This window comes from Phyllostomus hastatus, unplaced genomic scaffold, assembly GCF_019186645.2.
Source record: "Phyllostomus hastatus isolate PE091 unplaced genomic scaffold, TTU_PhHast_1.1 phas_contig_495, whole genome shotgun sequence".
Taxonomy (NCBI): domain Eukaryota; kingdom Metazoa; phylum Chordata; class Mammalia; order Chiroptera; family Phyllostomidae; genus Phyllostomus; species Phyllostomus hastatus.
Genome location: NW_025333895.1, coordinates 5,333,132 through 5,354,061, shown reverse-complemented (window position 1 = coordinate 5,354,061; position 20,930 = coordinate 5,333,132). Strand labels below are relative to the sequence as shown.

Here is a 20,930-nt window from a genome sequence, read left to right as displayed (position 1 = left end):
CATGTGCCCTGACTGGGAATCGAACCTGTGAGGCTTTGGTTCGCAGCCCGAGCTCAATCCACTGAGCTACGCCAGCCAGGGCTACAAAAAGCTTTTAATTGTTGGATCTTTTTGGTGGATTATGACTTTAGTCATCCTCTAGTGTCCCTCTTCAGCTCTCCGAATATTTCTTGGCCTCGGCTGTATCTCGCCTGATACTATTAGTACCATCTCAGCTTTCTTTTGGTTGGCATTTACCTAGTGCATAGTTTTTCATTATTTTATTTTGGGTCTTTCCCTTTTCTTTTGCTTTAGAGTGTTTTCCTAACCAGCGTGGTACTGTGTTTTGTTTTGTTTGTGTTGATCCGATAGGACGTACTCTTGTCTTTTCAGAAACAAGTGAAGTTCATTTACATTTATGATGACTGTTGATCTATTTAGACTTACTTCTGCCATTTCATTTTATTGGTCTATTTACCCTACCTTTAAAAATTATTTCTCATGTTCTGTTACCTGTTACATTTATAGATTTATGTGTTCCCTTTTTTCTTTGGTAGTTTGGAAATGATAGCTATACTTCTGTGGAACTAGCTGTCCTTGAATTTTTAACATTGATACCTAGAAACGTATTTTTGTAACCATGTCCAAAGCAGTGCTGTCCAAGAGAAATAGAATGTTAGTCATGTGTATTATTTTAAGTTTTCTAGTAACCATGTTGTAAAGTCAAAAGAAACAGGTGAAATTAATTTTAATAATATTATGTTAAATATTTAACATTTGTATATTATTATATAATATTATATATTGATATTATATAATATTAAATTTAATATTAAATATTAAATTTAATATGTGATAATTTATTAATAATAATAATAATAATAAAACAAATGTTATGTTTTCTTTAACATAATATATCGTAAATAGTATTTTCAGAATGTAATAAAAATAAATTATTTATTTATTTATTTATTTGTTTTTAGAGAGGGAAGGGAGGGAGAAAGAGAGAGAGAGAGAGAAACATCCATGTGCGGTTGCTGGGGGCTGTGGCCTGCAGCCTAGGCATGTGCCCTGACTGGGAATCGAACCTGCGATGCTTTGGTTCGTCAAAATAAATTCTTGATGGCGTGGTTTCTACTTGCTGAGCGAAGAATCTGTGTTTTCGTGCATGAGGCGCAGCGGCTGGCGGGCTGCTTTGTCCTGGGAACTCCTGCCCCTTGCACTTCTGGGAAGCACTCAGCTGTCGTCTCCTCGAACATTGCTCTCCTGTCGTTCCTCCTGTAGCACACGTCTGGAAATCTCTGCTAAATGTAAGTGTGACCTTCTCATGCAACCTTCCGTTTCCCTGCGCTTCTCTTTCCCGTTTCCCACCTCTGCTCCTGCGTTGCCCCCCCCTACCAAACCCTGCACGGCCGGCTTCCTGGCCCTGCCCCCCCCCTCGGTGTCTGGTCCAGAGGCCAGCGCAGCTCCGGACCTGTTGTGTCGGTGACTGTCATCTCATTCCCATGTGCTCTTAGGTCATATCTGCTTGTTTTACATCGTATTTCTCGCTACTCCTTTTCCTACCTCTTTGAGGAGCTTAAGCACGTTTCTTTAAAAGATTTCTTAGAGAGTGGCCTTATTTGAATTTCGCCTCCTGATTGCTGAGCTTGCTGACTGCTGTGGGGGACAGACTCTGCGATGCCCCCCCCCCCCCCAAGTCCCAGTATAGCTTCGGGCATGTGTGCTCCCCCGTGACCCACTCTCCGTGAGTGTGGGCGGGACCCGCAGCTGCACGTAGTCGATAGAGTTTGGCCAAGGGCATTGCGTCCCATGATTACGTCATATTATGTAAGACTTTGTCTTGTTCTAGAGACTCTCCCGGAGTCTTCTGACCCACGAGTCTAGTGATCGTTATATTCGCTTTGGCCGTCTTTCATTTGTCCGTAATGGCTGGGTATAGAATTCTAAGTTTGAGGTGTCTTTTTCTCGGGATTTTGAAGGCATTTGGCCCACCGTGGTCTAACTTCAGTGGACCCATTGAGAAGTCTGGTGGCATTCTGACTTTCCATGCTTTGTCACGTAATAGAATTAACAATGAAATAGAATTTAAGACCCTGTTGTGTGTGTGTGTGTGTGTGTGTGTGTGTGTGTATCTGGGAGCTTGTATAATTTTCTTTTTTTTTAAAGATTTTTAAAATTTATTTTATTTTTAGAGAGGGAAGGGAGGGAGAAAGAGAGAAAGAGAGAGAAACACCAATGTGCGGTTGCTGGGGGTCATGGCTTGCAACCCAGGCTTGTACCCTGGCTGGGAATCGAACCTGCGACACTTTGGTTCACAGCCCGCGCTCAATCCACTGAGCTACGCCAGCCAGGGCTATAATTTTCCATTTGTTCTCAGTGACCTGAAATTTCACGTTGATGTGTCTGCATGTGCAAATATTTTTATCCATTTCGTTGGACACTTGGTGGGCACTTTTTAAAACAGATTTTATTAATTAATTTATTTGTTAGACAGAGTGGAAGGGAGGGAGAAAGAGGGGGAAACATCAGGGTGTGGGAGAGGCACTGGCATCGAATCAGCGACCCTCTGGCGTGCAGGGCGCTGCCCAGCCTGCTGAGCTGCACCAGTCAGGACTCGGCGAGCACTTCCGATATGGAAACATGTACATTGAATGCAGAGAAATTTACCTGAAGAACTTCCTTAATGATTTACACACGCCCCTTCTGTGTTCTCTGTCCTTCCCGGGACTCCCCTTATTTGGATGCTAAGCCTCCCAGGGTGACGCTCTAATTTCCGTGTGCTCTCTCCTGTGCTGTGTTCGCCCGTGCGCTCTGCTTTCTGGGATATTTTTTTCTTCTGAAATCTTATCTCCCGCCCCCTCCTCTAAACTTTTAATTTGTGCTGCCCAAGAGATCATTTTTTTGTGCTCAGAGTGTGCCTTTTCCATAACGTTCTGTGCTTGTTCAATCTGTGCCATAGCTCATGTCTGTGACGATGCTAACCTTTGTGGGCTTTTTTACGTTTTTTGGGTTGTTTTTTCTTTTCTTTTCTTTTCTTTTTGCTTTTTTTTTGGCATTTTCTTCTCCTCCTCATCATTGCCAGTGTTCCCGCTAAGTTGTTGTTTTTTTATCTATTTGTTATTGTTTGTCTTGAGTTACGAGCTTCCTTTGTGCGCCTGGCGAGCCTTGACTCCTGCACACACAGGGGCTTCTCAGAGCTCAGAGCTGTCCGCCCACCAGGGACCCCACGGGAGGTGACCTGGCTGCGCGCTTGTCAGTGGGAAACTTCTGATGTCGCTGCCTTTAGATCTTTCCTTCTGGACTTCTCCGGTCCACAGGGAATCACTGTTCCATCTCCTGCCTAGAGGTTCACAGGAAGCCTGGTGGCCGGTTGGGAATGGCGGTCTTCGTGCAACCTCATTGAATCGCCGGTTTCCGTGAGATGCCCCCGTCCCCAGCTGGGTCCGCCCTTCCCCGGTGGAGGGCCCTGTTTTGAGCCACTCCAGGGCACAAACCCTGTGTCTGCTGCTGGAGTCGGGTTGAGGCGGCCACCTTAGGGGATGAGGTCTTGGTTCCTCGATGCTCATTAAACTGTAACCCAATCTGCCTTTCTCCCCTCTGCTGTCAGAAGTCCCTGCTACTCAAGTCCTGAGCCTTGGGGGGTTCTGTTTGTTCTAGACTTTCCCTACTGCCAGCTTAGGACTCCATTTTTTTTTTTTTTGCGCCCACAAAGTTAGCTTCCACTCACTGGTCTGCTTCCCAGTTTCGCTATGGTCCCCTTTTCTTTGCCACTGTCGAATTTTAAAAATTTCTTTTCTGCCATTTCGAAGGAGTTTCAGGAGGGCGCAGGGATACATACCTGTGTCTACTCTGCTGTCTCTAACCAGAAACCCTGGCTGTTCTTTTTTCTGTAAATTTAATTCTTTTTGGTCGTTCCCAAACTTTGCCGTCACTCTGAGCACAGCCAGGTGGTGGCCTCTCTCTGCGGGATCCAGCACTTGAAATTCTTGGGGAAGGGGAGGGGGGATCCAGTCCCGCTGCTGGTGTTGCCCCAGACTCTTCTTTCTAACTCCTTTTGTTCTGTAGTTTTACCCTTGCGAGCTCACCTGTAGGGACCTTTGTCTGCAGGAGGCCTAGGCGGCAGCTGGGGTAAGGTCACAACCCCTTGCCAGCGTTTGCATTGGTTCCTGCTGGTGCCCAGGGGCCTTCCCGGCCAGGCACCCCTCGTTGTGTTAAGTTCTTGCTCGCAGACCTTGCGGGGCACCCCAGCAAGCAGGGCAGTGCACATTTAAATCCCACTGAGGCCGAGTCCTTAGTTGCCAGTCCTCAGGGCCACCCTGGGTCCCCCCCTCCACCCCAGCCCTGCCGAAGAGCTTCCTGGAGCCCCATCTGAGCAGAAACTGGGGTGTCTGTTTGCTGGTTTTTTACCTTCCTCCACCTTTTCCCTGAAAATAGAACTCTGGAGACTGTGGCTTGGAGATGGGTCTCATTTATCATTCTTGGCTTTGTAGAGCCCAAAGCCTTATTTCCACTCCCCACAGGGGCTGTAAAATCCTGTCCCCAGGCTGCTGAGACCCCCAGCCTCGCGGCCCATGCCCGCCCAGCGCAGCACCCGCCCCAGCCCTCCCGATTTCAGCTCTGGTTTTCAGCTCCTTCTTTGTTTTTATCCCCGGAGAGTTCCCCTCCTCTCCTGCAAGCTCAGCCGTGCCTTTAGAAGGATGTTTGTTATATATTAGCCACCATTTCCGAGCAGGATTTTGTAGCAGCGGGGTTTTCTGCTGCGGGACGCACAGGGCTGCGGGAAATGGCGGGCCTGTGTTTTGCGTGCGTTTCCAATGTCTTTAGCGTCTCCCATTCTCCGCGGCGGAGCGTCCTTGGGGGCTCTAGAATACGAGTACATGGACTCGAAGGGCCCTGTTTCCATCCAAGAGGCGATTTTGCCAAGGGGCCCCGCACAGCCTGTCACGGCTCCTCCGGCTGCCCCTGCCGTCTGGCACTCGAATCCCAGAGAACAGTCAGGACCCATCCCGGGTGGGACCCGGCCTCCCGGGGTGGGAAGGGGCTGATGCCCACCCAGCCCCCCCAGGCATCCTGCCCTCCCGCCGCACACCCCATCACAGGCTCGGTGGGTCTCCCCCTTCTTTGAACTTGCAGTTCCCACTCCGCCCAGGCGGCCCTCTGAGTCCGGGTGGTGGCGGGCTTGCCCTCCCCGGGGACGAGGCCCGTGGCTTTCCTTCCTCTCTGTATCCCCGGCACCCTCAACGTGACAGCGGCGTAAACACCGGGAGATGAATGCGTCTGACGCGTGGCCCAGAGAGCCCGCACTCCCACGGGCCTGGCTCCGATGTGGGGTTTACCGAATTAAAGCAGCTGTTACCGCCGGGTCCCTAAACCCAGCCGTGCCCTTCCTCCCCCCGCGGCGCAGGCGCACGCCGGCCCTGCCCCGGAGGAGCAGAACCAGAACCGTCCTTGGTCCTTCGGCATTTTAATAGGGAGGTGGCGGGTCTTTCGAGCTAAAAAGGATTCTAATTAGCTCTCCCTGGAGCAGCGCTGTGCGGCGGGGAGCGGGGAAGAGGGAAGAGGGAGCAGGCACTGGAAGAGCGAGTCGGTCACTGACTCCTCCCTGGCCCCTCCCTCTCACGGGTGGGTGGGGTTCCAGGGCCCAAGTTTGGGAAAGAGAGGTCTCTTTCCCAAGCAGAACTGGGTACTCCTCTCCCCAGAGCTATGGCCGCCCCCCACCGCCCCCACTCCCCCCCCCAACCCCCGCAACTTTGCCTGCCCCCGTCGTCGCAGGATGAAAGGAAGGTCATGGTGACAGTGAGTTTACAAGGTACTTTCCCTCCGATCACTGGGAAGGGAACGTGACCAAGGTCACGCAGGCGTACGGGCTGAGGGGTGCGGTGAGGGCCGCGCGGTCCTGTGCGGCAGCCACTAGCCACGTGTCATGGCTGAGCCAGCGCCTGAGATGGGGCTGGTCTGCATCCAGATGTGTCTTTAGTTTACAAGCCAGCACTCAATCCACTGAGCCACACCAACCGAGGCCAGATGTGTCTCAAGTGTAAAATACACACCAGATTGCAAGGACTTGGTATGAAAAAGTAAATATCGCATCAATAATTTTAAGTATTTGTGACAAGTCAAATGATAATATTTTGGCTCTATTAGATTAAATACAAATATTATTAGAATGAATTCCACCAGGTGTTTTTTGGGTTTGTTTTGGGGTTGTTTTTTTTTAACTTTGTTTTAATGAAGCCACCAGAAAAACTTGAAATGACCTGTGTGGCTTGTGTTTGTGGCTCCAGTCCTATTGCCATCGGACAGCCCTGGCCCAGGGTGGGAGCCAGGTGACCCCTCCGCAGAACCCCCTCCAGTCATTGCCCATGGCCACCGCCGAGTGGGCCAGCTCCAAGACCAGCCGGGCAGGCGCCTCTGCGGGCTCCGGATCAGATGCTGTGGGTTTAGGCCCAGCTGCACCGCTTACGAGCCTCCTGGTTTCTCCATCTGTACATGACACAGTTGTGCCCACAGGGGAACAGGGTGGTTCTGGGGGTTTGAAGAGAACCTTCCAGGGGCCCGTGCTCGCCCTGGTCACCACTGCCACTAGGCTGTGCCAGCACGAGGGCGGGCCCTGGCCTGCTGTGCCCTGCACAGCACGGAAGGCCAGGATTGCTGCGCGCCCGAATGAGGGCCGCTTCTAGCCGTAAGTGGCCTGGGACGGGCTTACCGCCGAAACAGGGCGCTGTGGCCGTGAAGACCAGCCTTTCTCGACCCATTTTCTGCCTTTGCAGGTGTACTGCATCTCTGAGGTGCGCAGCCCTGCGCGCAAGCAGGTTTTGAGAGCTGCCCTTCCGTGGGGCACTTGGAAGCAGAGCCTGAGTTCGGGTCCTGGGGTGACGGCAGGAGGCAGGAGAGGGAGGCGGGAGAGGAGGAGGAGCAGCAGCAGCGGGGTTGTTCTCCCGTGCTGGGGGGGAGGGAGGGCCGGATTCCACGGAGAACTCTAGAAGTATGCAGAATGCCTCCCAGAATTGTCCTCCAGAAGGTGGGAGGAGGGGACAGCTCTCCACTGGCTCTGGCCCCCCTCCCCCACCCCTGGGCAGAAGGGCGTTCCACAGACCTTGACCCCCGCCCCCCACTCCTGAGCGGTGCCAGCAGCTTCAGCACTCCTCGGGGAAGCTCCGAGGCAGGAAAGCCCCTGCTAGAGGTGGCCCACTGGTCAGTGTGAGTCGGGGGTGGGGGGGGTATGGACGGTCAGAGGGGGCACAGGGAGCGTGGTGTGGCAGAAAGCGTCTGTTGCAGAGTTCACGGACACCAAAAGCAGTTCAAAGTGCAACAACAGATAGACAAAGAGCGGCAGCGGAACCCAAGGGTTGTGTCAAAGACGGAATGGGCCGTGGCTTATGGGAAAGTCCGGAAGGCCAGCTGAAACCTCACTCATCTGCTCGTTCACGCCCCCCGTTCATTCACTCCTCCGCCGACACCTACTGCGTGCCGCCTCCGGGGCAGGCTCCAGCCCGCCCCGGAAAGGGCGACAGACTCAAAGAGAGGGGTGAGGATGTTACTGTGTCAACCGCGTGGACCCTTCCTAACTAGTGAGCGAGGCAAGTCACCTGGAACCCCAGCCCTTCGGTCTTCCCTGGGAACAAGAGGCGGGTGCTGAGGGTCTCGCACCTGAAAGCTCCCAGGGGGGGTCGGCCTCCCCCCTGGGTCAAGAGGGACTTGGAAATAAACTCACCGCCCGTCCTGCCTTCCTGAGCTCACCCATCCCACAGCCTCTCAGTGCCTACTTGGTGCTAGGCTGTGGGCCAGGTCTGGGGGTGCAGTGGTGAATGAGGGGGAGCCCCTGCCCTCGGGAGCTCGTGGTCTGGAGGGAGAAAACGAACCACCCTTGTGGAGAATCTCCGAGCCCCGGGTTGGAGTGGGGGGCTGCGGTCCGCTGGGTTTTGAAAAGCCTTCGAGAAGGAGGAGGCACAGTCAAACACTCACCCCAAGGCCTCTGGGCCCCAGATGTGAGCTTCTGGCACAGACCAGCCCTGGCTGAACCTCGTAACTGGCTGCTTGGCAGAGGACATTGGCAAACCCAGGCTTACTGCGGTCCATTTGCATATCATTTGCATCTATCTGCATATGTGGTGGCACAGCCTGGTCTCTTATGCATTTAAATTGCAAGTTATTTGTCTCTCTTTGAAAGCTCTCATTTTTCTTCCCAAGGGGGGGCTGGCTCCATTTCCCCTACTTGCCCTTCTAACATAAGACTGTTGAGTTCATCCAGCATGGTGCAACGCTAGAGATCTTGGGGTGCAGTATATGTTGATTATTCTGGCTTTCAGGAAAAGTACTTTGTTATTTTTAAGACCTCCGTGACAGCTAGTGCAGAAGGGAGCATTGGGCATGTGCCCCCTGGGTCACAGATGGGGAGACCAAGGCAGAGAGTTTGTTTTTTTCAAGTGAGGTGCCCTGTTAGAGACAGAGCCGTGGCTACAGGTCAGGGCTCCCGATTTCTGATTCCGTGTCGAGAGAGTGCTCCGTCTCCTTGTGAAGATGTGTGGAAGGGGGTCCAGCGAGGGGAGAGACTTCCCCCAGGCCCCAGCGGGGCCGGGTGCCGTCTGGGCTCTCACAGCTCTGCCCAAAGACCGAGCCCCGCTGGGACGGTGGTGCTGGTTTGGGCTGCTGTGTCCCTGGCTCCTGCCGTGTCCGTGGCCCCTGCCATGTCAGAGGGGTCCCTCTCCATAAACACCACGTGCATCGAATTCTCCTGAGGTGTGCTTAATCTCAGTGAGTGTCACCCTACCCAACCCATCCCATCCACCTGAGACCTGAGTTAGCGCAGACCTGAGCCGGCAGGAGTCCGTCCCCATTGGCCCTCTGAGTGGGGACACTGGGCTGCCCAGGAGGCACAGTTCGGGCCACCCCCGAGGATGTAGGTCAGCACATGCACCTTGACCTGTCCGTGAAAACTTAACCTGTAGACCTCAGCCTGTGTCCTGGACTGTGTCGACCGAGCAGGACGGGGACTTAATGAGCACGCACATCGGGTCTAGCTGACCATCTCGTCGCTTGGGGATCTTTACTTGCAGGGACGGAACCGTGTAGTTCACCGCTGGCAACAGCTCCCATTTGTCGAGCACATTTGTACAGAGTGGCTCTGGGCTTGTGCTCGGGTTACTGAGGTTCCTTACACTGCAAGACAGGGACTGTGAGTCCTGTTTTGTATGCGACAGGCCACTGAGGCTCAGTGAGGGGAAGCACTTTGTTCCGGGCCACACAGCAAAGTAACAGGGTCGAGGCTCAACTGCAGGGGCGGCTGACTCCAGACCCCGCCAAAAAGGACCTGTGCTTTCCACTAAACCACATCACTCCCAATGCCAAGTCTAAAACTAGACCAAACAAGAGCCCTAACTTATAAAAGCTGGGCAACGTAATGTAGCATTTTCACAAAGCCCAGACTTGTGCGCGGTGGAGGAGTAGCTTATCTCAGGTTACCTTTCTGCTGGTAACGATTATAAAATCTGGAGCAAACATGTAAAACAAATGTGTTTGGAACTCCTGGAGAGTGACCAAAAACAGACAGAAACTGGAGAGGACGTGACCCTTGAAACACAGCAGCCATACTGATGAGAGACTCATGCGTCTGGCGTTTCCCCCGAAGGCATTCCCGGGTTCAGGCGGTGCACAGGAGTGGAACTCGAGCAGAAAGCAGAAGCCTTAGTGGCTGATGAGTATGAAATTGGAGCTCGGGGCCTCCAGAGCCGCTGGAAAGCAAGAGAGGAGAAATCCCAGAACAGAGCCACAGAGGGAGAAACTCCCCGCAGATCCTTGGCTAACTCCGGCACGGGGCGCGACTCCCGGAAGCCCAGGGGAAGACACAGCTGGAAGGCTGAGAATGCTGAGCAGAGGTTTCTGCAGCTGCTCGGCTTTAGGGGAGCCAGATTTTCTTGTTCAAATCCCACCACATTAGAGTGGTTTGGTCAACGTATCAGGTTCTCCACGGAGACTCGGCGGGGGGGGCGTGACTTAGGAGTAATGATTCAAACACACCTTCCATAATGAAGTCTGACACCAAGCCTGCATGAGATTAATTAAGGTGAGTGGCCAACAGTTCAACAGAATAATAGGCAAAATCCTTCAGGGGAAGCTAACACAATTCAGAATCTCGACATTGTATCATCAAAATGTCCAGCATAAAATTAAAAATTACTAGATAGGGGAAGAAACAGGAAAATGTGACACATAGATAAGATTTTTTTTGAAAAGTCAGCGACACAGATTCAAAGATAACCCAGATGTTGGAATTAGTAGACAGGCTGCTAAGTCACTATGAAAAATCTATTAAAGCTGCTATAGGAAAAGACAATTATAACGAAAAAAGACGTGGGAAATTTTATGAGTACCTTAGTTTCCTAGGGTCGCCAGAACAAAGCACCACAAGCTGGGTGGTGTACACAAGAAATGTATTCTCCTGCCATTCTAGAGACTAGAGATCTGACATCCAGGTGTTGGCAGGGCGAGTTTCTTCTGAGGGTGTGGAGGGAGAGTCTGTTCCATGCCTCTATCCAGTGTCAGGCCATGTCTGGCAATCCTTGGCTTGTGTGTGCATCACTCCAACCTCTGCCCCCATCTCCACATATTGTTCTCTCCATGTCTCTCTCTTCTCCTTTTTTTTTAAAGCATTTTATTTTTATTTTTTTCAAAAGATTACTTATTTATTTTTAGAGAGAGAGGGAGGGAGGGAGAAAGAGAGGGACAGAAACATCGGTGTGTGGTTGCCTCTCATGCACCCTCTGCTGGGGAACCTGGCCTGCAACCCAGGCATGTGCCCGGCCTGGGAATCGATCCGGTGACCCTTTGCTTCGCAGGCCAGTGCTCAGTCTGCTGAGCCACACTAGCCAGGGCTCTGTTCTTTTCTCATAAGGCCACCAGTGATATTGGATTAAGGACCCACCTTACTTCAGTACTTCACCTTAACTAATTGCATCTGTAAAAACCTTATTTCCAAATGAGGTCATATTCTGAGGAACCGGGCATTAGGAATTCAACCTGTCTCCCTGGCAGGTCATATATCAACCATAACAAGGGGAGATATGGAAATTTAATAAAAAACTGGATTAAAATCTAAACTGTAAAATACATCACCTGAAGTCATTCATTGGATGGGATTAAAAAGCCATATAAACATTCATTGGATGGGATTAACCACAATACAAAAAAGACCAGTGACTTTAAAGCAGATCAATAGAAATTATCCACTGTGAAGCACAAAGAGAAAAATGACAGGAAAAAATGAATGTAGCCTGAGTACCCTATGGTAGTAAAGGATTAAACAGTCTTCACACACATGTAACAGAAAGTGAAAGAAAGATAATGGGGCATAAAAAAATATTTGATGAAATAATGGCTAAGAATATTCCAAGGTTGATGGCAAAAACAGTTAAGGAAGTTCAATAACCCTTAACCAGTATAAATACAAAGAAAATCATATTTAGGCACATCATGGTCAGACTGTTGGAAACCAAAGGTAATGAGATAATCTGGGGAGCAATTATCTCCCAGAGGGGCAGAGAGGCATTAATATATAGAAAAACTGATACAAAAAAAAACAACAGACTTCTCATGAAAACAATGCAAGTCAGAAGGCAATGGAACAACATTGCTAAAAGTAGTGAAAAAAAAATCTGTCAACTTAGAATGTTGTCAGTGAGAATGCCTTTGCAAACAGAAAATCAAAAACATTCTTGAACAAATAAAACAGCAAATTCGTTGCCAGTAAACCTGCATTATTGGAAATGCTCAAGAAAGTTCTTTAGGCTTAAGGGAAAGGATACCAGATAGAATTTTAGATTCATAGCAATAAAATAGCACTGATAGTGGTACATATGTAAATAGGCACAAAAGACTGTTTTCCTTTTCTCAACTTCTGTAAAAATTAATTGACTCCTTAAAACAAAAATAATGGTGTATTCTATAACACCTATAGAAGTAAAATATAGGACCACAACAGCACAAAGGACAGGAGAGAATGAAATGTAATTCTATTTGTAAAGTTCTTACAGAATGCATGAAGTGGTATGTTGTTGTTTTTTTAAGTTTTTTTTATTTCTGTTTTTTTTTTATTTTTATTTATTTATTTCTATAGAGGGATGGGAGAGAGAGAGAAACATCAATGTGCGGTTGCTGGGGGCCGTGGCCTGCAACCCAGGCATGTGCCCTGACTGGGAATCAAACCTGTGATGCTTTGGTTCGCAGCCCACGCTCAATCCACTGAGCTATGCCAGCCAGGGCTTGAAGTGGTATGTTTTTATTGGAAGGTACACTGTGATAACTCAAGAATGCCTATTGCAACCCCTACGAGAGCAACCAGAGATCTGAAGAGATACAGCTAAAGAGCAAACAGAGAATGGAATGTTTTTAAATATCTGAGTAACCCAACAGAAGGCAATGAAGGAGGAACAAAGGGTCGAAGAAGAGGAGAGAAGAAAAATAGGTAACAAACAGCAAGAGGGTAAATGTAAGCTCATCCACAACAATAAAAATGTTCAGTGTAAAGGGACTAGACACTCCGACTGGAAGGTGGATGTTGTCAGACTTGCTTTGAAAACGGTCTCCTGTCTGCGTTCTTGCTCCGTAAGTGGCAGAATTCAGTGAGGGGTGTCAGAGCTCTGAACACGCTGCCTGGCCCACAGAGGGTGCCTCTGCAGTGAGAGCTCTGAACTGACCATTCGAATCCCATTTTCCTGGCAGCTGTCAGTCAACTAACTTCCTATGGGGAAGGCCGCCACGGGCCGTCCACACAACATCCTGCCTGGCTGAGCATCCATTCAACTGGCCCTTGTTGGGCAATGTGGGTTCTTTACCCACTGTCCAGGAGCCACCCTCCCCCTGTACCCGCTCCAAAGCAAAAGGGAAGGAAGGATAAGGCACAAACCAATGGATCCTCAAAGCTGCCACTGGAGCTGAGCTTTCCTGAGGCTGGCTGGGGCCAGCAGCTTGTGGCCAGTGTGGCAGCCTCGTGCTGCCCGGTGCCCTCTTCCTCCCAGTGGCCTGCCCCCCAATCTCCAGTGCCTCAGGGTTGCCAGCAGGTCCTTTTCCCCCAGGGGAGCACTTGCTCTCTGGTCCGGCAGGTCAGCTCCTTGCTTACCCCTGGCATCCAGCCCCCTCGGGTCAAGCCAGGACACCCAGCCTTTGGTCAGCGGGTTGTGGGTGCAGGGCAGCAAGGCAGTGTGGTGGGGCTGGAAGAAGAGAGGTGGCCCTGGGCCCCACCAAGCCAGGGTGGGCGGTCCGCTCCAGGCTACCCCTTGCTCGCTGGTGGTCTGTGTGCCTAAGGAAAGGGGACAAGGGGACCCTGATCTGTACCCCCACGGGTCCTTCCCTGCACCCCACATCTGACCTCTCAGTTGGATCCAGAGCCTGGAGGACCAAGGTGCTGTTTCTAGTGACTTCCCAACCGTCCAGTCCAGAGGTCTCCCCCTCCTCCAAAGCCTCATCACTAACTCTCTTCCGGCAGGAGGGCACCCTCTAGCTGGATTTCTAACACGACGCACTATTTTTGCCTGGTTTTGTCCTTTACGTGTGTAATAAATGAGGTCTCTGGCACAGGATGTCTGTGAGTTTTGTCTGTGCTGTTGTAGACCGTCCATCCTTAGAGCTGCCCAGCGGCCCACTCCATAGAGTCTGTAGCTCGTTTATCCGCTCCACCGCGGCGGCAGGGCGTGGGCGACCGTCCCCTTCCAGGCTCCGAGGAACAGTGCCGCTGTGAACACTCGGGGCGCGTCCCTCGGTGAACACTCGGACTCACTGCTGCCGTGTACATGCGCGGGAGCCGAGTGCCGGGTCCGAGGGGCCGGCCGCTCGCTCCGAGTAGAGCTGACACCCGCGTCCCACGGGCGTTGCATCAGCGCACGTTCCCGCCACGGCCCGCGAGTGAGCGCCGGTTGCCCCGTGAGCCCCCCGGCCCACGGGATGGTCCGTTTCCACCTCGGTTTCCCCGGCGGCGTCGGAAGCGGTAGCTCCCCAGGGACCGGATCTGCGCTTCCGCCGCGGAGGCACAAAGCGAAGAACCTTTCCGCACACTTGGCAGTCATCTGGGTATTCTCTGGGAAACACTTTAATTCAAGGATTTTCTCCATTTTCCTTCTGAGTGGCCTGCCTTGTTCTCATTGACTTAAACGGCCAGTCTGCTCGGTCCCACACACGCGAAGCCACGGCGACTGGACAACATTTGCGCTGCGGCTGGGGGCAGGTCCCCGACAGAAGACATAATATGTAGCATAAAAGCAACCTGATTCGAATCGACTTTGCGTTTGATTGGTCCGTTTGTCCTGCTTTTATTGTTGCGTAAGAGCTACAGAGGGGTCACGGCTCACGTTGTGGCTCACGTTGTGTCGGTGGGTGTTTAAGTGACGCCACAGTAACAGTCCCTTCAGGCGACGGTGAGGACCCCCCAGACGCCTTTCTCCTCTTGGTGAACATGACGTTTCCAAAACACGAAGCCGACCGGCCAGTTCCCCAGCATAATGCGCCTCAAAGCATCCTTCTGGCTGGGACGGCGATGGAGCCCTCACCCCAGGCCCTCTGGCCTCTCTGCCCCCGACGCCCCTGCACCCCAGCACCTGCGCCTGCTCCCCGGTATCACACCCTGAAGCCGCTGCCTCTTTCCGGACCAGGGCCCTCGCCCCACATGGCCCACGGGCACAGGCCCCAGCTCTTCCTGCTCCCCACTTTGGACCGGACTTCGCCCAAGGCCACCCCCTTTGCTAGAGGTGATTGCTTACCCGGACTCCTCCCGCCTATCACATCTCAGGGAGGCCCTCCCTGTGGCCCTGCAACTGACCATCCCGGTTGAGCACCTTCCTTCTTCACGTAATCTCGGCCACAGTTTTTAATTTAAATGTGCCATTTTTCCCCTCCTGGACTGCAAGTCCCGTGAAGGCAGGGGCGCATTTCTCTCCCGCTCCCCTTCTTTTTCTCCTGTGTCTGTGTCAGTGCTTGGCCTTTGGTGAACACTCAAAGAAGGTTTGTTGAGTGACTTCACGACCTGAGCTCGCGTCACCTTCACACCGTATTGACGCTGAAAGGCAGGGAGGGCCCCAGGTCATGTGCAGGGCAGGGCCAGGGGCCCAGCTCTGCTCGTCCGACCACACAGCATGCAAAGGAGAGTCTTCGTTGGCCAGCAGCACGGGGCCAGGCCCTCCTCCTGCCCGGGCCCAGGAGACCCTCAGAATGCTGCAGCCCAGGATGCTGAAGCCCAGTTCCTTTGTGCTTCTGGTGAGGAACGCAGAATGGAAGGGAGGCGCCAGAGCCCCAGCAGCACGCGTGGTGACGTGCTGGTCTGCGGGGTGGAGACTGCGGATTCTGTCACCGCCTGTAGTCCAGGGTTTCGTGCTGAAGAGGATTTCCATGAAGTGCCCACGTGTTGAAAAGGGCACTATAGGCTACTTTCTCGAGTGAGCGCAAAGTCTGAAACACCTAAAGCATCTCATCCTGCTGCGAGAGGGCCTGACCCTCGTCAAGGGACCTCGGAGCAAAGGACGGCACTGACGCGTTCCGACGACACCGCCCCAAGGCCACAAGGCCGCCCTGGGTGGGCCCGAGAAAAGAAACGGACCTTCAGAAGAAGGGGGGAGAGAGGGAGGGTGTCGCTGTGACATTATTTTATCATGAAACTAGATCAAAATAGAAGTATGCCTTTAACATTTGTTTAAAATTTGTATAAAAGAAAATTTCCTTCTTTTTTGGTTCTCTATGAAATGTGATTCCAATCAAGGAAGGAAGGGAGGGAGGGAGGAAGGGAAGGAGGGAGGAAGGGAGGGAGGGAGGGAGGGAGGGAGGGAGGGAGAAAGGGAGGGAGGGAGGGAGGGAAGGAGGGAGAGAGGTAGAGAGGGAGGGAGGGAGGGAGGGAGGGAGGACAGGACAGGGATTGTCCCCAGCCCCATGGTGAGGCAGAGTCCCGTGGTGAGCCAGTCGCCTGCTGGTCCCGGCCCCACGTCAGTGACACCTGTCACCCTTCACCCTGCCCTGAAGTCTCTCGGAGGCAGGAGACGCGAGGCGGCAAGGGGTTCGGGCTGGAGGGAGACCCTCCGAGTGCGGTTGGGTGTCCCAGCCCCGTGCGGCCAGAGCCTGATGACAAAGGCCTGCCTTGCTCTCCGGCTGCCCCAGAGCCCCACGGAATGGTACGGAGTTCCTGTTTATGGGAATCTGGGAGAGGACAGGAACATTCTGGAAGAAAGACTGGGGATGCTCGGAGCGAGGCGGGAAGGACAGTTCCCAGCTGAGGAAGTTCCCTGGGCCTGGGCCTGGGCTGGCGGCTGCAGGGGCTCCCTGAACCCTTCCCGGGCAGAGGAGGGGGACGTTTTTAATCCCCGTTTTTATTGAGGGAATTGCAGATTGACATAATGTTGTGAGAAATAAGACAGAGCGACCCCAGGTACCCTGTCCCCAGTCCCCCCACCACCCTGCCCCCCGCCCGTGGAAATGTCTGGTGGGTCTGCAGGGAGCCATCACAGTGGGGGATGGGCACCGACACCCCCTCCGCCCCCGCCCTGGGCAATCTTCTGCAGCTTTCCCCGTCTCACTCAGACTCTCCTGTGTGTGTGTGTGCGTGTGTACTTAGTGCTGCACGATTTTATCGCAGGTTTGCATTTCCTCCACCACAGCCTGCATCCAGAACGTTCTGTCACCACAAGCCTCCCTCCTCTTGTTCTTTTGTGGCCACATCACCATGTCGCCCCGGTCCAGGCGTCCCTAATCTGTCCTCTGCTGCTGCTAAAAGTTGGTGATTTCAAAAATGTTATCTAAACTGAATCGGCACCTGTGTAACTTTTCGGGCTGGGCTTTTCCCCTTGGCCGGCACCCCTTTCTGAGCCAGCACCGAGTCTGCACGGCTCCCAGCGCCAGGCAGGGGACGGGGGTGCCGGTTAGTCCCATTTCCCAGCTGAGCAAACTGAGTCCCTGAAAGTCCAGAGCCAGCACCGTCGAGGGTCCCCCTTGGGGGCCCCAGCTCCCTCCCACAGCGGGGAGCATTTTCTCCAGGGAAGGGGGCTCAGAAGGGGAGGTGGGCCGGGGCCAGGATGCAGTGGCCCCTCGACCTTCCTCAGCCCTGCGGTGACCCAGCCTGTCCTCTGCCTGCCCCGTGTGGTGAGGGGGTTCCCTCCTTCCCTCCCAGCCCCTCCCCAGGGCTGTCCCTTCCCTCCATTGGGAGAAGGTGACTGAGGGCCTGCTGGGTCCAAACCTGTGGCCTTGAGGCCCTGCTGGCCACTGAGAAGCAAGGTGGACCACCCTCTGCACCTCAGGACACCCCCCTCCCCCGGGGAAACGGGGGGGGCGGGAAGGATCGCACCCTGCAAATCCGTGAAGAGGCAACGTGTGAGGAGCAGTCAGTGCAGCGCCAGGCGCAGAGCGAGCCCCCAGCGCACGCCGCCCGAGGCCCCGTTTGGCGATGAATTATGTATGGCCTTCTGGCAGCCCCGCTCGCTGGGGCTGGCGTTCTCCGAGCTCCTCCCGGGCCTCGCTCTGCAGCGAGGGCCGCGTGCTCCCCCGGCGGGCCCGGCAGCGTTCTTTGTCTCTCTTCCAGGGACCTGGCGGGCTTCTGGTGGCCGATTTCTCAGTGCCCCGAATGCCCATTTCACAGGTTGGAGAACCAAGGTCTGGTCAGCTCAGGAACATGATGATGATGATGAGGATGATGATGATGATGAAGCAGCAGTGTCAACAACTTGGTACCCAGCTGGTACCATGGTGATGGCTTTATTGTGCCTTGTCGATGGGCACATTTAATAGACAGTCATTCCTTCAGCAAAAATCCAGGTGCCCACCTGGGCAGGCACTGTCCCAGGTGCTGAAGGCCCGGGAGGCGACAGCGCAGTGCCCTGCCCTCACGGAGCTCAGGTTCTCCTGGGGCGCAGCAGGCGGGCAACGGATGAGTAACTGACGGCATGTGCGTCAGGTGGTGGCGGCTGCGAAGGGAGAAGGAGGTGGGGTGGGAGGAGACGAGACAACAGGCCCAGGCCTCCCCAAGGAGGTGGCACTTCAGCAGAACCACGGTGCCCCGGAGGAAGTGGAAAAGTGGCCCCCCCGTGAGATGTCTAGGGAAGGAATATTCTAGAAGGCAGCAGCAAGGGCCAGGGCTCGGGGCAGGACATGCGCCCGTGTGTGAGGCCCTGCCTGGGAGGTGCCCGGTTCTCAGGGCAACCCCGTGAGCTGCCTCGTGCGGGAGAAGAGAAACCGAGTCCGACACTTCTGACGACCTTTGCCCGCGCATACACTTGGCTGCAGACGTATTCATACGCTGGATTCCAGGGGCTGCCCCGCACGTTGCTGGGGTGCTAGGAAATACGTGGTGTATGTCTTTCTGCAGCTAGACAAGTTCTGAGTTCTAGAACCGTCTGCCCAGGGATTTGGGGTCAGGGCTGGGGACCCCCTGTGTGACCCAGGTCTTCGCCATTCCTGCTGCGGACCACGCCCACCTGCCTTGTGTCCCGGACCCCCTTTTGTGTCTCTCCTGTCCAGCCCGTGAACGCCCAGCATCGGACCGGCAGCAGGGCACTCCACAGCCTACAGACAGGCGGCGCGGCCTCTGCCCGCCTGCGGCTCCCGAATAGGCCCGGGCTGGCCACTGCGAGTCGAGTCAAGGCCATGGAAGCCACAGCCTGGGCCTGTGGTTGCACGGCTCTGAGGCAGGTCAAGGTGGCAGGCACAGGGCTCACCCACAGACCCACCCGTGTCAGTGCCTAGCGGCCCGAAGAGGTGTTCGGGCCCAGGGGACTCGCCCTGTCTGACACTGGCATCAAAGGTCTAGAGGGGGAATGAATGGCGGCTGTCCTCCTTCCCCGTCCAGCTGGGCGTGGAAGGTTCCAGGCAGCCCATGGGCAGCAAGTAGATGCAGAATCAAAATGGCTCTGCAGGGGGAGGAGTGGCCATAGAAGAGGACCAACCACCGGGAAGGAAGGGAGGGAGGAAGGGAGGGAGGAAGGAAGGAAGGAAGGGAGGGAGGGAGGGAGGAACGGAGGGAGGAAGGGAGGGAGGGAGGAAGGGCGGGAGGAAGGGAGGGAGGGAGGAAAAAGGGAGGAAGGGAGGGAGGGAGGGAGGGAGGAAGGGCCAATGGGCAGTGGCCCCCTCCCAGGGAAGGCCTCCTCCCAGCCTCCCTGCCTCCAGGTGTCCCTTCTAATCCCTCCTGCAAAGGTTCCCGATTATTCTCCCTAATTAATCCTCCTACTTGAGCCTCCAAACTTCCTGGCTCCCCATCCCTTGCTTCCGAAGGCCGTTGGGTACCTGGCCTGCCCCTCCCTCCAGGAGCACACCTGGGCCCTCACCCCCAAGCCTTCATCCGCGCTGGCTCCTGTGCGCGGCACTGCAGACAGACCTGTGGGCTGACTCCACGGGAGGCCATCTTTCTACACCGGCCTGGGGCCCCTCGGGTCCACGCAGCCGGCCGGTGCCGCATCCTCCCGGTCATCACAGCCCCGCGTGCCCCGGCCCCGCCGCTGGCCCTCCTGGCCTCCCTGCCGTGGGGGAGGTCCCAGCTCCCAGCTGACCTGGCACCCGAGGCCCTTCCTGGCCAGCGGGGCTCCGGCCTCACTGTTCCCCTAGCTCCCTCCCGGTCACCCCCGCGTGCAGTTCAGCCTGTCAAAGCTGCTTAGGGTTCTGGGGTCCTCTGAGGTTGCCCTCTGACTTTGGGGCCTTCTTCTGTGTGGTTCCCTCTGCCTGGAACGTCCATCCCTCCCCTCGTGGCCTGGCTGACTCTTGCCCATCCTCTAGCACCTGGTCTTGATTCCACCTCCTACAGGAAGGCTTCTTGGATTGGCGGCCCCTCCCCCAGACTCCCAGAGGCCCTGGGTCGCCAGCATCATCATAATCCCCCTCCAGGTTGGAGCCGGCTGACTCGCCCGTCCAGCCTGGGCCGTGGTCTCATAGGGGCAGAGCCCCGCATTGGCCTGTGTCTCCGCCAACCTGGCTGGGGGGCTGCGTGCACAGGAGACACTCAGGGAAGCCCGGAGGGAAAGTGGGAAGTGTTACAGTGACACTTGCTGGGCTTCTGCTCCCTGCCCAGCCCCAAGACACCGAGCTAGGGCGCCCTCCGGCCACACCCAGCAGCCCTGGGCTATTATTATTCCCTGTTGATCTGTGTAATGGGCATCATCCCCATCCCATCTAGCAGCCTTGTGAGGATGAAGGAAACAGTTCAGGTCCAGTGCCCGCCCCAGTCCCGGGCATTCCTACGCATCCCACTGTCCCTAGCGCTGGAGCCGACTGGGCCCGTGGGGCGGGCCTCGGAGACTTGACATCCGGGCTCCTCCGCTCCCTGGCTCCGACTTCGGGCAGGTCACTCAACCTCTCGGGGCCTCAGTTTCCTCATCCGTAAAATGGGACAAATCATAGGTTTTCTCCCTCCCTCCCTCCCTCCTAGGCCATTGTCACCGGGAAGTTCTCCCCCTGTACCTATCCTAAATTCGTCCTGGGCTGATTCCTCTGGAAACCCACCCAGGCCTGGACGGACAGAATCCCAGAACTGCCCAGCTCAGCCCAGAATCCAGTGAGGTGAGCCGTCACTGCCAGCTCCTGGGGTGTGTGGGGGGGGGAGCGGTGCTGGGCTGTCTCCCCAAAAGCCTCCCAGCCAGAGGCAAAAGCAAAGCCACCTTTGTCCCCCTGCGTCTCAGGCCTTGCGGACAGACAGGGCTGAGTACGTGTCTGAAGGGGAAGAAGGGGAGAGAGGCGCGAGGGCCTGGGGCGGGAGGGAGGCAGGAGCGGGGACAGGCAGCCGGGAGGGGAAGGGCTGTGGGAAAGCGAGGGTGTGGGGCAGGGCCACGGGGCTGGGAAAGGGAGCCCGGGGAGGCCGGAGCGCCGAGAGGGAGGCCTCATACCAGACACTGTCTAGACGCAGCAATTATTGTCAGCTCGGAACACCCAGGCTCTGCCGGCTCAGCTGAAAGGGAGCTTAACAAAGAGCTGAGAGAGGAAGAAAGCAGGGAGAAGAGCGC

The 20,930-nt window shown here is 54.8% G+C and overlaps 1 long non-coding RNA gene across 1 annotated transcript in view; it reads left to right on the top strand.

Annotated features, from left to right (window-relative positions):
* Positions 1-20,930, top strand: part of LOC123823519 — a 51,150-nt gene that overhangs the window by 18,136 nt on the left and 12,084 nt on the right. The window contains exon 2 of the long non-coding RNA XR_006786541.1: positions 20,360-20,490. This is a non-coding gene — a long non-coding RNA (uncharacterized LOC123823519). The remainder of the gene's footprint in view (positions 1-20,359; positions 20,491-20,930) is intronic.